General features: G+C 50.1%; 1 protein-coding gene across 5 annotated transcripts in view; it reads right to left on the reverse strand.

Annotated features, from left to right (window-relative positions):
• Nucleotides 1-15,111, reverse strand: part of ELMO1 (engulfment and cell motility 1) — a 2,216,232-nt gene that overhangs the window by 189,445 nt on the left and 2,011,676 nt on the right. The window lies entirely within an intron of this gene.

Genomic DNA, 15,111 nt, shown 5'->3' on the forward strand with positions numbered 1-15,111 from the left:
GCCATGGCCTTGGCTCTGACCGCATGGGCATGAATCCCCTCAGGAACAGGTTTGACCATGGCCGTGTACACCTCTGAAATGGCCTGAACCATCCAGCGGGTGATGGAAGCCTTGGAAGCCTGAGAGCCGGGGCAGGAGGCCCCAAAGGTCGCGAACAATGCCTCAGACTTCCTGAAGAATTTCGTCAGAGAGATAAAATGTGAGAACCCCTTGAGGTCCAAGGAACTTGGGGCCCTCTTTGCCTCCTACTGCGGGTTCGGTAAGAACACCGGCAGGCTGATATCTTGATTCAGATGGAACGGAGAGACCACCTAGGGTAAGATGTTTGGGTGAGTGCACAAGATGACCTTGTCGTGAAACGTGGTGAAGAGCTCACACAAAGACAACACCTGCAGCTCAGTAACCCTGCGTGCAGAGGTGAGAGCCACCAATAAAACTGTCTTTAGCATCAGCAAGCGGATTTTCACAGAGGCTATTGGCTCAAAAGGCTTGTGTTGCAGAGCTACAAGAACCACATTGAGGTGCCAGACAGGATGCAGCCTATGCACCGGAGGAAAAAGCCTAGAAAACCTTTTCCGGTGAACCTTAGCCACCAGGTTGGCTGCCAAGAACACATGCTCAGGGGATTTCTTGTAAGCCCCAATGGCCACCAAATATGTGCAGCAAGTATCCACCTGAACTCCAGAACAAGCCAGGTGTGCTGAAAAGGTAAGTACACCATCCAGAGGACAAGTGACAGGGTCCAGACCCTTTTTTGTGAGCCCAATGGCAGAACCTAGTCCGTTTGCTTCTGTACTGATACAGAGTTCAGGGCCTCCTGGCCTGCTGAATGATGTCCCTGTTGTCATCTGAAAATTGAGCATGCTAAAGCCTCAGCTGATCAGGTACCAGGCCGCCAGGGCCAGTTTGGCCGGATCCGGATGGTCCACTGCCCCGCCCTGCTGCATCTGGAAGCCCCTGCTGGGGATCAGAAGATGAACGGGACCCCGGGAGCACAAATGTAGCAGATCCGAAAACCAGGGTCTCGAAGGCCAGTGGGGGGCAAACAGGATGAGGCTGCAGCTCACGGAGACCCGGAACTTGTGGGTTGGGTGGGAAGGCATAACACCTGCATCCGTGCCAACTGATCTGGAAGGCGTCTCCCCAGTGACCCACGACCCTGGCCTGCCCATGAAGCAAACTGGGGACACTTGGCATTCCAGGGGATGCAAACAAGTCCAGGTCTGCAAACCCCAAAGCTGGAACAGGGACAGCAGGGAGTTGTTGTGCAACTCCCGCTCATTGGTGTTGAACCCCAAGAGACTCACTGGTCCACTTCTGCATTGCTGTCCCCCCGGGAGGTGGACTGCCAAAATCCAAATCCCCTCCGTCAGGGCCCAGATCAAAACCGCCTCCATGCAGAGGTGGGGGGTAACGCGTGCCACCCTGCTTGTTCAGGTAAAACATCATAGTATAATTGTCCTTCCTGACTAGAACAGACCTGTCCCTGATGAGGGGCAAGAGCGCTGTGAGGGCCAGGCCCACTGCCCTGAGCTTAAGCAGATTGATATGCAAGAGGGCTTCCGTCCTGGAAATAGCCCCCCAACCCGAGAGGGAAGAGTCCATCGTCACCACCAGGGTAGGCTCTGGTCAGGTGCAGGGGGCTCCCACTGAGACATTGCCCTCCATCAGCCACCAGGGAAGATCGGTCAGCAGGAGCAGTGGGATTGGGATCCTGTCCGTCTGAGACCGTGTCTCCTGATCCCAATTGCCCGCCAGGTGGAGCTTGAGGCGCCTCATCTTGAGGTGAGCGTGCTGTACGGGGAGCACGCAGGAGGCCATAAGGCCCAGAATGTGGTGGAACCACCATGCCGAGGTGGTCGAGTTTGCCAGAAAGTGTCCCACCCCCTTGTGGAGGGAAATAAGCCTCTCTGGAGTGGGGAACACCCGCTGAATGGTAGAATTCCAACGTATCCCTGGGAAGACCAGTTCCTGAGACGGGAATAACTGATTTCCTCTGGTTGGCGGAAAATCCCAGTTAATGAAGGACATCCGCCAATCTCTACTAGGAGTGCACCACCCCTTCAAGTGACCCCACCTCACCAGCCAGTCATCCAAATAAGGGTACAGAGGATGGCCCTCCAAGCGGAGTAGTCCCGCCACTGCGTTTATCAACTTTGCGAAGGCACGAGGCCCGAGATCAGGCCGAAGGGCAGCACCTTGTACTGAAAGTGGCATGACATAAGCGTGAACCGTAGAAACATCTGGTGCGGTTGATAGAAGGTACATGCAGATAAGCATCCTTGAGGTCCAGGGAACACATCCAGTCAACTGCACACAGAGACTCAGCTATATGCGTGGGAGTAATCATCTTGAAGCGTTCCAGCGGTAAGGACAGATTTTGAAATGACAGGTCCTGGACTACCCTCAGTCCGGCCGGGTTGTTCTTGGGGACCGCACAAATCCTGGAATTGTAACCGAAGCCCCTGTCTACAAGAGGAACCAGCTGAATCTCAAAGAACAAAAGGACTTCCCATAAAAGACCCGGGGTCCCGATCTGATGAAGCAGAGGAGAGGATGGTAGAGGCAAAGGAAGAGGAAGACTGAAGCCCTTGGAGACTACGGATAGGATCCACGGGTTGCTGAAAAGATGCTTCCAGATGTCCTGGAACAGAGCCAAATGGCCCCCCACAGGCGAGCTGTGTTCCCCAACCTTGATGTCACTGCTTCTTTGCATCAGAAGCGGGGGGAAGAGGAGGGGGAGCCGAAAAACCTGTGCACCGCCCTCTTCTGCTTCCTCCTTTTGCCGCAGGGTGACCTGTCAAGCCTCTGTGTACCGCGGTCCCAGAACCCCTTGAAGTCAGAGAAAGTGTGGGGCTTGAACTCGGTCCTGCCCTGGGACTTAGGGAAGGAATTCTGACCTGGGTTTGTCAGGATGGCCAATGACTTGGTGGTTCGAGTGAAGGTTTTCTTCTTTGTGAACTCATCATCGGTCGATGAATGAAAAAGGACCATGCCCTCGAAGGGGAGATCCAGGATCCGTTCCTGCACGTCAGATGAAAACTATGTGGCATGATTCCACGCCGTCTCGACCCCAAAGCACAACCCTCAGCTGACTGTGTCAATGTGGGAGACCGAAGACTCCACGAGGTCCTGCACAATGGCCCAGGCATCTGCCAGACTCGCCTGTAGGGAGGTCAGGCAGAAATTCCCTGAGCTCCCACCACAGGTTCTGGTTAGCTGCAGCCAAAACGGAGTCTGCATTGGCTTGCCACAGATGCACTCCTGATATGAAGTAACAGCTCTTTTCCAAGGGCTCAAGGACTTTGACCTGGCTGGAGAGGCACCTGGACTTTCCTCCCGTGGAGGAAGACGACGAAGACGATGGTTTAGAATACAAGGCCGTAGCCAGAATGGGGCTGTGGGTGGGAGGCAAGGAGGATTGGCTCCCCGTTCGTCAGCCTAAACCTGCGTTCCAATTACTTGTTCAACTGGACGTTGGTCCTGGGTTTGTCCCAGAACTTTCGCACCACCTGCCGGACATCCTTCTGGAGGGGGATGGCGGATCGTGGTGCATTTCCCCAAGACCTCTGGTAGCACACAGACTCCTGGGGGGCTTCCTCAGGAAGAGGGACCCCCCAGAACTCTGCCAGGCCCTGAAGTTGGTCATGAAAGGCCTTAATGGATGCAGAGGGCTCATTGTGCTGGGCATCATCATCATTGGCCCCACCCCCTTTTTTCACAGACTGAGGGGAATCTGGGCTGTGGGACACAGGTGCCGGCGGGGTCCCCCCAGGTCCAGAGCCGCAGACAGGTCCAATGGTTGTTGAGGGGAGGCATTGGTGGTGCAGGAGGAGGTGGAGGGTTCAGTATGACCAGTTCGGTCGGAACAGGTAGAGGGACCGGCACCGGAACCGAGAATGCAGGAGGAATGGGAGGAGTAGCCAGAGGAGGGGGCTGGGACCATGCCACCTGCGGGATGACCTCCTTCGCAATGTCCTTCAAGTTAACCGTCATCTGAGGGGAGCGAGTGAGGAGGAAGAAGCGCTTGAAGAAGCTGTCCTCACAAGCATCCGGGTAGCTAGGGGCCCGGCCCTCCGAGACGCTGGGCCTCCGCTCCTGGTCAAAGCGCTGAGGGGCCTGGTGAGTGTAGCCGTATGGCTGTGATGGGTAGCTGTATCCCTGAGGGGACCAAAAGCCTGCTCCGTAGGATCTGCTGCCACTTCCAGAGGGTAGGGGGCTGGGATCATCCTGCAAAGCCCATTCGATGGGCGAAAGCACTGGTGGGCCCTTAGCTGGATCCAAGATGGTGGCCTGCCTGCAGGCTTGGCCATGTGCCGCGCTGCCATTTTGAAGCTTTGCGTCACACCCTGGGCAGGAGGGCGCGAAGGCCCTGACCAAGAGAGGTCTCAGACGAGAGTGGATACAGCTGGGGTCTTGCACCCGAAGCAGAGGCATCAACCTCAGAGATCACTCTGGTAGGCTCTGAGCCCTCAGCCGGTAGTTATAACACCCTGACTAATCGACCTCAGAGCGAGTTCCGGTAGGGTGGACGCTCTCGGCACCTGTGCCGTTAGCCGTGCTGGATCTAGCCGAGGACAGACTCTTGGAGGTGGCGCTTGATGAACTTGATCACCCTTCCGAAGACAGCCTGGTAGGGACCCTCAGTCCCTCAGCTTGGGAGCCGGTACACTGGATGGCCTCAGGTCTGTCTCTGGAGAACAAAGAGGAGCCCCGGGCCCCTCGGCTTGGGAGCCTGTAGCTTTAGAGACTTCAGGCCTGCCAGAACCTGAGTCTGAGGAACCCCAATCTAGGGGAAGGAGTCACTGTGCTGAACAGAGGGACTACCTTGTCTTGACGAGAGGTCCTGGAGAAGAAGTCCTTAAGGTGAGGCAGAGAAGAAGTGTGGAAGATCTCCCTCGACCACGAAAGAAAAACAAGTTTTCAATGCCCTGTGACCGAGAGCGCTATAGGCAGAACACGAGTCCCAGCGGTGGTTGGGCCCCAAACACTCAAAACAGAGTGTGCATGGGTATTCGAAGCCAAGAAGAAGTCGCATGAGGCACATCTCATGGAACCTCCTGCGGCCGACATGCGCCGGGGGAGGCGAGGCCCTGAAGGGAAGTGAAATAAGAATTGAAAAAACAAACGGGTAGCAAGCGGAAAGCTAAAGTAGTCTCTGCGCTGGCTGCCATTTCCAACACTGTCCATGCGGAAAAAGGGACTGCGGTGAGGGGGCTTCGGCGGGGCGTTCCCATGCCCGAGGCCCCACCCTATACTAAATTTAAAGGGGAAGCTCAATTTTTCACTGCCAAAGGTTCCGGTACCGTACCCATGTTGGGGGACTCCCACAAGGATGGGTGAAAGAGGACGGGATGCACAAGTATTATCTTTGATTCATCACAAGTATGGAACACTGGAGTGATCATTCTCCACCACAGTACCCTCCGATATGATCACTCCACTGGAAACCATTTGCTGCTAGCATCCATCTCATGACTTTTCAGGCCCACACTGTAAGGCAGCGTCTGTGAGCAGCGTACACACAACCAAGTGACAATGGAAGAAGATAAAGAAAGGCAATAACTTAAGCGATATCCCATCTGCTGTGGCATGCAGCAATGATAGACAAACTAAGGCAATCATTACAAGACATTTTATCCTATTAGTTTCCCTAGGAACAGAACATTGTGATGGCTTAAACCTTATCCAGCAGAAGAGACACCGGTTTTGCAGACAAGTGGAGTGTCTATTGTGACACAGTATATGCCAAGTGGCCAGTCGGGCCATCTCACAACTTTGTGGCTCCAAACCAAGGCTGTCAGTAAAAGAATGCAATATGCGTGGGTGCCATTGGGGAACTGAAAACATTAAATATGGCCACTTTGTGAGGGTGAAAGTTGGAAGGGGGCTCCTCCAAACAGGTGCTCCCCTGCTCTTCCAGAACCTCTCCCTCCTCCCTCCCCTGCTCCCAGGCCTCCCTTGGCCCCCTCTTTGCTTCCCTCCTTCTCTCAGACTGGCACTTCCCCCTCCCTCTCGCACTTCTTGTTACTGCACTTGCACGATCTGAATGTCTTAAGGCCTAGTAGCACCTTTATTGTTATCGCTCCCCTGCTCCCCCTGCACCCTTTTTTGTTTTGTGGCACATTGAAACACCATTTGTTGTATATGCGCCTTACAAATAACCAATAAAATAAATAAATGGAATTGCTCCCAAGGTGAGGCATAAACTGCACTGGCCCTGCTCCACACCCACGGCCTTAAGCAGTACAGGAATTAGCCACATATATGACCACGTCCGCTTTAAGAAATAAATTGCCTATCAAAACCATTCTGTGAAATTAGACTCTCTGACAAAATACTAGAACCCAAAGTGTGACACTTTTGAATAAAAACGTTCAGTCAGTGGTGGAAGCGTGTGTGCGTGCTATGTTTCCTGAAAGAATAAAAACAATAATTGCAGCCAAGACTTCCTGTGTAAGAGCACAGGGCTCGTTTCGCCTCCACATTAGTCAGAGAGCTGTCTTGCTCCGGGGCCCCTTAGCCAATCACTCTTCCCTCTTGGGGTATTCGCAATATGGCCGCCAGGAAAGTCTATGGCGCCTCTAAATTGGCGCGCATTTCCCTAGTGATTGCAGTTCACCACGGCAGGCGCGGGCATGAAGATTACACAACAAGTGCGTCTGAACTGGGTTCTGTCTCAAGGGGCACCTTCGTATGTGGCCTCTGCGCTCAAACTAAAAAAAATAATTGAGAGAAGACTCGCCAGGGAAATGTGTTTCATTTTTTTGTATTCCTGGGATGGCAGCGTCTTAATCACACAAACGTGTTTCAGTTGAAGTCCAACGGTATAGCGTGGAACCCCCCCCCAGAGGAATTAAAAAGAAGCGTTCCATTCTCAGGATCTCGAAATGCTCGTATGTTCTCTATACATTATCGCATTTATTTATCTTGCATTTTGTTACGAGGACATTGCAATAAAATGCATTCATTTTTAGTTTTAGCCTCCGATGCTTTGGAGAGAAGGCATGGCAAAATGTCGCTGCACTGACTGGCTGCGAGTGTCTGGACACGGTTTCAAAACCAACAAGCTTTGGCAAAGCCAACTGTTTTGGCTTTTGTGTAGGAATAGAACAGGCACTTCTATAAGGATACATAAGCCATGGGCCATAAGAAGGCAACAGCTGGAAACTGGTGCAATTACCTGGGCATAAGAATGTCTAATACCCACACACAAGCTATAGCTGTTGGCATTGTCCATGTTGGTTTGTAACAGGACTTCAGTTCAAGGAACATATATAAATGAAGTGGCTGAAGGCACGCTTGGTAAAACACCAGTAGAGCATCGACAGGTGCAATTAAGCCACTAACTCTCAGCAAACTGCTTACAAAAATCCCTGGCAGGCCAGAGTTTAATCTTACTGCCAATTATTTGGTATAAAGCGTTATATAAGCCTAATAAATACAAATTACTGCTAGATATAACGAGCTGAAAGAGATCACAGCAGGATGTGTATTGGGTAGCGAGGGGTGGGTGCGAATGGACACTAGGATTAGCGTTGCATGTAATTAACTGACAAGTTTGAAGTTATTTTTAATGTGTATAAATCGTAGGTCACGACACTTACTTATGCAACATGTTATTCCTAATATGTCTTACCCAGCAAAGGCATGCGGGACAGCAGTCCTAGAGTCGTTGGGGGTTCTAGACGGGACAGTGGGAGACGGTTGGAAGAGGAGAACGATAGTGGTCCTGTTGTGTACCGTGTAATCCCGACAAAAGAAGTTGAAGCTTTCCAAACACGTCTACAGTCCACTGGATATAATGAGTATGGCTATGGGTAGTCACTAGGTGGGGAAATAACCGATATCACACACAAGCCGCGTGACCCTGCTTACAGGTCATCTCCTGCCAAGCTGTACTCCAATGAAATATTTTTGACTTACGGGTGGCTCTTAAGCACCACCCATAAGCTCAAACTAATAATGGGACACTTTCGGTGTGTGTCCTTTGACAGCCTCCTGAAACACGCCGCAGAACAGGGGTCTGCAGTATTGCTTCCTATGAAGGGCTGCAGCCTAAGGTGAAGCGCTATTATGCCCCCAGTTCTCCTGCAATGGAGTGCCGCGGGATGTTTGAAGCTTCAATATGGCGTCCCTATCCTTTTTATGCCCTAAGCAGATGGCTAGTATTTTCTCGCTGATGTAGCGCCACTGTTCCTATGACTTGTACTCCATCCTCTCACTGATCAAAAGGGAAAGACCGCAAGCCCCGCTCTGTAGGAGCCACCCACACAAGAAGATTGTATGGGCTAATGTTTTGGCGTTGGCGCCAGTCACACCTCTAGGCAACATGGTCTCAGGACTCCAGAAAGCTGACCAATCAGAGCTGCATTGACTGCCTGGTCAAGCAGTGACCTCGGTGTGTGAGGAGTGACAATATTCTTCTAGCCTACTAGATGTCACTATCGCTGCATGCATAACATCAAATTATCTGTTTCCTACATTTGGAGTTAGACTATGTGTTTGACAGTACTCTGAAGGAACACACTGCAGTACACTGCAGTGCTGCCAGTGGAATGATCAAAACCAATACACACTTCATGATCATGGATTTCCTTCAAAAGAACGGGGAGACTGGAACCTCTATTGGCCTATTTTGATTTTGCTTCGTTTTTATATTTCAATAGGTTTTATTTTCGTCAAATAAGATTAATTATATAATATTTAACCCACCTTTCTTAATACACTTTGCTCCCTTTCATGTCAGGCACAAAATCCTGCGTGCATTCGTTATTCCACTACCTTAGTTTCTTGCACCACACCTTCCTGTAAACGTTCCTTACTTACTTGCTATTGATAGGCCAGACCAGACACTTCTGAGATCCGCTACTAAATGTCATGTTGCGTCATGTTACGGCTTTGCCCTCTCTCGATTTCTAGATGATCTGCTTGGCTGGACCTAGAGGGGTATGGCCAATCACAGCAGGCTTTCATTCTGTGATAAACAGTGGCACCAGGAGGTCAGTAGAGACAGAAAGAGGGCTTTCCATAGTGGGCAGGAGACTAGGAGGTGCCTCGGGCTGCAAGAGGAGCATGGCATCAAAACTCTACCCAACCTAGACTACCTCCACAAACCTTCTGTCTTTGCAGTGGGTTCGGGGAACCAGGTGATGGGAGAGCGCGCTGGGGGCTGAGCTGCTCTCTGGCAGGGCGCGTGCAAAAGAGTGGGAGGATGGGGCTGCATGGGAGGGGAGCAGGTGTACTGCACTTACCCGCCAACAGCCTGAATATTCAAGTAATATTATCAATACCTGGCAAATGCGAGTACCTGGGGATATTATTGTCAATCCTGTGAAACAGCCCGAGAACCTGGGTGTGAGCGCAGAGGCATACGCCTGAGCTTGCTTTGAGCCACATGCAATTGCTGACCTCTAGAGGCGGGTTTCACATGTCATAACCTTTTGATACAATACATCAAATCAACTTTTTAAAAGACACGTGATCCAGAGCGCCTCAGCATGACTACCACAACGCAGCAAGAAGGCCCGCGTGCAAACTCAGCAACAAGTGTCTGCTTACCTGACCTGCTAGAGAATCAAAGTTGCACAGCAGTGAATGCACTTAGTGACAGATGGCCAAGGGAACTGAAATGTGTTTGAAAATTCACTACTAATTACTCGACCGCCATAAAACTGCTGGCACAAGAGAACACGTTCAATAAAAAGGCGACGCGATCAGCTTTCCAGTTACTTAACAGCCCTATAAATAGCATGGATGTGGATATACTCAGCGTTTTAAGTGGGATGCGAAATCGAGGGGGGTGGGGCTCTAACAATGGGCTGTGGCCAAAGTGTAGGGTGTAGCCAAAGTGCCAGGCATGGCCTGAAGGAGGGGTTGTGTCTGAGGCAAAGGCCGCCTGCCCCCAACAATACACCAGGAGACCCTGAAAACATGCATATGGAGTTACTCAGCATTGTCTCCAGGTAGTCAGTCAGCATACTGAAAATAAATCTCTCTCTGGCACTGTAACTACACCATTTTCTCAGTGTATAAAGAATTCAATTAGCGAGCCCATCACCAGCCTTCTGTAAACAAACTCCGCCTGGCATCAGGGCCAGCTTAACAGCCCTTCATAAGTGGTCATTGAGGGTTTCCGCTCACTGCTTGCTGCCTTCCTTTGTTCTACTGAGCAGAGGCCAACACACGGGTCCCACCTTCATCTGCAGTCACTCACCCCTGCCCTCTATTGTTTTATCTAGGATTATGCCATATAATGAAGCCCCAAGGTGGGGCTGATGGTATGCACACATTCTCCAAGGAGATATCAGTTTTCACAAATTAAAGTATGCATCACTTCAAATGTGCGTTTACTAGCCAAAGAGAGACCTCTTTAAAGGTGTTAACACTGGCGGGGTTTATCTTGCTCTCAAGGTCTCTGATGGGGGGCAGGGAATATGTGTGGGGAATAATGAAGTTCAAGGTGGGCTCACGTGATGCACCCTCAATGATAAACTACTGTCTGCTTTGAATAAAACAAATGAACATTCTGGGAACATGAGACTGACCACACATGTTTACATTTAACAGCTATGTTTGTGACGGTGATCAAGCCGGCCACCCGTCTGATCACTTTATGCACACTTATGCTGCTCATTTAATTTTTGATAAGATCCTAACAGTAACATGTTTGCAAACGACACGTTATGTATTCTTCTTTGGACAGCCTCAGCCTTTGCGCGTGGTGCTTTGGCTACACTGCCTGTGCAGAAGAGCCTGTTGTAAATGGAGCCGGGACTTCTGGTGGAAATGGAGTGTGAATATCTAGTTGAGGACCTACTGCAGTGGAATGCTTGATGCACAATTTCAGTCTTCAATGACCCCTGGACAACTCTGGAACCCAGAGAGATCATTATAAGAATGTGAACGTTGAAGACCGGGGGGGGGGGGAGAGGGGGTGGGAGTGATTTATGTTGTGATGGAGCCATGAAAGCATAAGATGACAGTGAACAAACATGAAGGTAAACAACGATAGAAGAGGAGTCTGGGGATATATTTTAATACCAGCAGTGTCACTTGTTTACATATAATACCTGAGTGTTTATTATTTTTCTTTAAATCCATGTGGACAATGGATAGGAAAATTCCCATCTGTTAGTTGAAGAGATAATGCTTGCCCTGAGGGCTCTCTAGAGGGACATGCGCTATAGGACTGCTCAGACAGCGCTTTCAGGAGCCCTTGGGGTGACTGGGTGAAGGCCACCTGGTCGCCATTTTCGGATTCTGTTGGCTCAAACTGGTTTGGCAAATGGGACCTTATTCTTTGCCGGAAGTAAGTCAGAGTGCAGTTGTCCAACACCCCTCACCAGAGGGCGATGACACCGGATATCCTCTGACCAGTGACTGACCCGGAAGCAGAGGCTCACGTGCTGATGACAGACAAGATGGAATCGGAAGACAGACTATGGGGATAAACAAGAAGGACTATTGTTATGTTTTGGGGGCAGGGGTGTTGCTAGGTCTGGAAAAGATCCGGGGCTACACTAATATCGGGACTGTCGAGACTCGGGGCTAGCTAGTATTTTGGTTGTAGCTCCCGAGCTTCTATCCGGGGCTACAACCAAAAGATGCGGGGCTATAGCCCTCTCAGCGCCCCCCCCCTTAGCAACGCCTCTGTTTGGGGGCAGGAGAGGTCAAATGGAAGTGATGTTTACAGACCCAGGGGAAATATAAACGGAATTGGACTTCACTGCCAGACCTTTTAATGGGTTAGATGGCCAGATGAGAGCTTTGCAATCCGAAGTCTTGTTTCTTTTTCTTCATTACATGTACAGGGCATTTGAAGATATGTGCATATCCGCTGGACAGTGGTAGCACGGGCAGCAGTTACACAAGCACCCCCACATGCTGCTCTTCCACAGTTCCTTATGTGCCTTGCGTTTGGAGTATCAAATATGAAAGGGATAGTCGAGAAACCTCTACTCATGCAATCGATGGTCATTGAGGAAAGGTAGCAATGCAAAGCTGCCAAAGTATCCCAAATAGCTATGATGGGCGCTTGCTGGTTCGCAACGGGAAAAAATGTACCTTCGAAAGAGACATTGAAATCTAGCTCAGAAGTGCTGTTATGTTATACAATATTTGTACTGCATCCATCAACACTGTAGTGGTCTGACAGTACCTGCCCTTATCCAAAAGCTTGCATATTGTGACCCTAGCAGGGTGTCACCAGACCTTAGACTGTGGAAATGAAGGGCAGGTTTGGAGAGGAGGTGATAGGAAAGAGAAACTAGACAATAGAATTACGAAAATCCGAGAGGAAAAACAATTGGGATGAGTGGGAGGGGATATGGCTGTCCAAGTAAAGATGTGTGTTTCTCAAATGTGCTAAATTATTGATAAGCATTAGTGTAGGACTCAGGAGAGTACAGTTCGGATTACAGCATAGTTTTAATGTGATGGCAATATCTAGAACCAACCAAGCATGGTACTAGATTCAGTTAGGTGGTGAGTAGTTGCGTGATGGATTTAAGGGGTTTAAGCGGGCCCTAGTAGTGTGGAGGCTTTCACCAGATTAGTTCATAGGAAACAATCCATTTATCAAGTGAGAGCACTGGGGTTGGCAAGCCAGCTGACAGGATAGTCGGCACCCGGATTTGAACGTGTATAGAAGTATTCCTGGGGAGAACATGGGCTAAGTGGTAGGATGGATTAGAGGAGAAATGATGGGCTTGTATCGAGTGATATTAGGTACTGTTCACTATGGGCTATGTATAATTCACTGTAACTTGTGCTTTGCTACCCATTGTAGGCAACGGTTTTCTGTTATATTTGGCATCCTATGGTTTACACAGCATCAAAGACAGGGCATTCCCTCTATACGTGATGAAAAAAAAGCTGACGTGTTCTGTAGATAAGGTCTGTGGGTGAGTGGCCGTCACACAAACTGCTTGCAGATGTAACGGAACATTATGCAGCATCAGCAGGACCGCCATATAGCATCCCATGCTCAGATGCAGCCACACAACAATGCATGCCTAATCCCCAAACAGTATGAACACCCTGTGGTGTGGAGAAATCGCAGTTCACATCGTTTTGTTAACTTCGGAAGCGACGCTTCAAGGGAATCTCAAGTGGTCTTGAACGGGTGCCCTCCAATTCAAAGACTCTCAAATGTCATAGCGATTGGATCCATGATCTCTCTTTAATGGAATCTATTCCCAAAAACATTAAACTTTTAAATCACTCTTGCTTTTGAAAGAACATACTGAAGAGGGACTATCCAACTATCTGGAGCCATTGACCACTTTTTGGAAAAGGCTCAAAACATCAAAACTGCATGTTCATGGCATAGAAAAATGCAATAGCTGTCTGCCAATAAGGAGGTAGAGATCCCCATGCAAGATATAAAGTATTTGTATAGCCAAGAGACTACGAAGTAAAATCACCCAAAATGGCAAATTTGCATTTTGTTCTTCTGATGTTGCCAAAATGAGTGTTTTGAGTCATACATGCGGTGATAATTCTACTTCTTGTGTACAGTATACATGCTTTGAAGATTATTCTCTGATTATGGCACCTTTACAATGAAAGAATAATATAACAAACTGTAAGAGGAAGATCTGGGTGATCCAAGTGAGGCTAGGGCCGGCCAAGACTAAACAGGAGATCAAGCCTGACCCTAGATTAGGTCCGGTGCCTGGTCAAGAAGTAGGCTGATCCGCGTGCTCCACCATGGCTTCCCCAGTTACATGCCTGCTCACATAGTGTACTGTGAATAAAAATAGTGTCAACATGACCAGCGCAAGTCCAGATGTGCATACTGCTGCCGCCTGACTTACTGTGTCCCCCGTCTTGCACAACTTGGATTGGCTGTAGCGGGACAGGGAGCCTTTGGTTTACTGCTTGGGGCATATGGTGTGGGCCATGGGCGTAAAAGACGAAAAGCAGCAATGACTTTGGAACAGTTTGAAAGTTAAATGTACCAAGCCTGTCCTGCTACCTGCAAGCCGCTCGTGCAGCGTTCCACCATATGCCATTGCGCTGCCTTCTCTGAAGCTCCCTCATTGCACATTCCCACTTCCCCCTGCCCCCTCCATCAGCCCCAACATGCCAAGCCACCACCATCTTTCACTTTCATCTCAGTTCCATCACCTGGCGCTGCCTCAACCCTCCCTCAGCAGTTCCACTCTCCACCAGCCTCCAGAAACCCCCCACCTTGTCCCACCCCAGCTATCCCTGTTCCCCCTTCCAGCTACACCATGGGGTGCTCTTGTTTAGCTCAGCATCTGCCGAAAGGCTCCATCCATTCTGCGGCACGACTACAGTCCCCTGGCCCCCGTAACACGAGCACCATCATCCGTGTACGTCCCATCCCTCCCAGTGACCCCCAACCCCATGGCTCCATCCACCATCAGCGGTCTCCAACCACTCCCTTCTGCCACCATCAGAGAAGCCATGGCATGCACAGTCTCCCTCCCCCTCTCCAAACCCAACTAGTCCTCACCTGCTAACTGTTGTGACCTAGCACCTGGCAGGATAAGCTGTGTGCGTGCATCTGTGTGAGTGAAGTGGAGCTTGGAATGTGGTGCGAGACCTGGAACCTAGGGTTCATGGGAGTTCCATGAGTGGCGGTTAGGCAGAGAGAGAGAGAGCCAGAGGGGGTAGAAGCTGGTTACCTGCTCTCCTTACTTACCTTTCTACCTGCACCTGCAAGCTTCCCTTTTCTATATACCTGGCTCTGGAGTGGCTCCTGTGTCCTGCCTGATGTTTATGCCACTCCAAGATACTACACTAACGCGTGTGGCCTATGCACATCATGTTGCCCCGCTGTGCCTTAACCATGGCAGTTCTAATGTCCAATACATAAGCCCTGTCTTTGAACAACTGTATACGCGTTTGGTTGTTTTTAATCATAAATAATTCAACAATATTTAGATTTGCGCAGACAGAAATGAATTGAATATGCTCATGCCAAGTTGCGATTGCTGCATTTTTCTTTCATATTGCTCGACAGTAAGGTTTTTTTGGCATGTGTGCGCGCGTGTGGCCGATCACTTGGCTCGGCTCGTGGCTGGCTCGTAGAGCCAGGCCAGACGCCCAGGCTCGTACCTACCCATGAATCTCCCCCCC

Source organism: Ambystoma mexicanum, chromosome 5p, assembly GCF_040938575.1.
Source record: "Ambystoma mexicanum isolate Mex_15411 chromosome 5p, UKY_AmexF1_1, whole genome shotgun sequence".
In the NCBI taxonomy this organism is placed as follows: Eukaryota; Metazoa; Chordata; class Amphibia; order Caudata; family Ambystomatidae; genus Ambystoma; species Ambystoma mexicanum.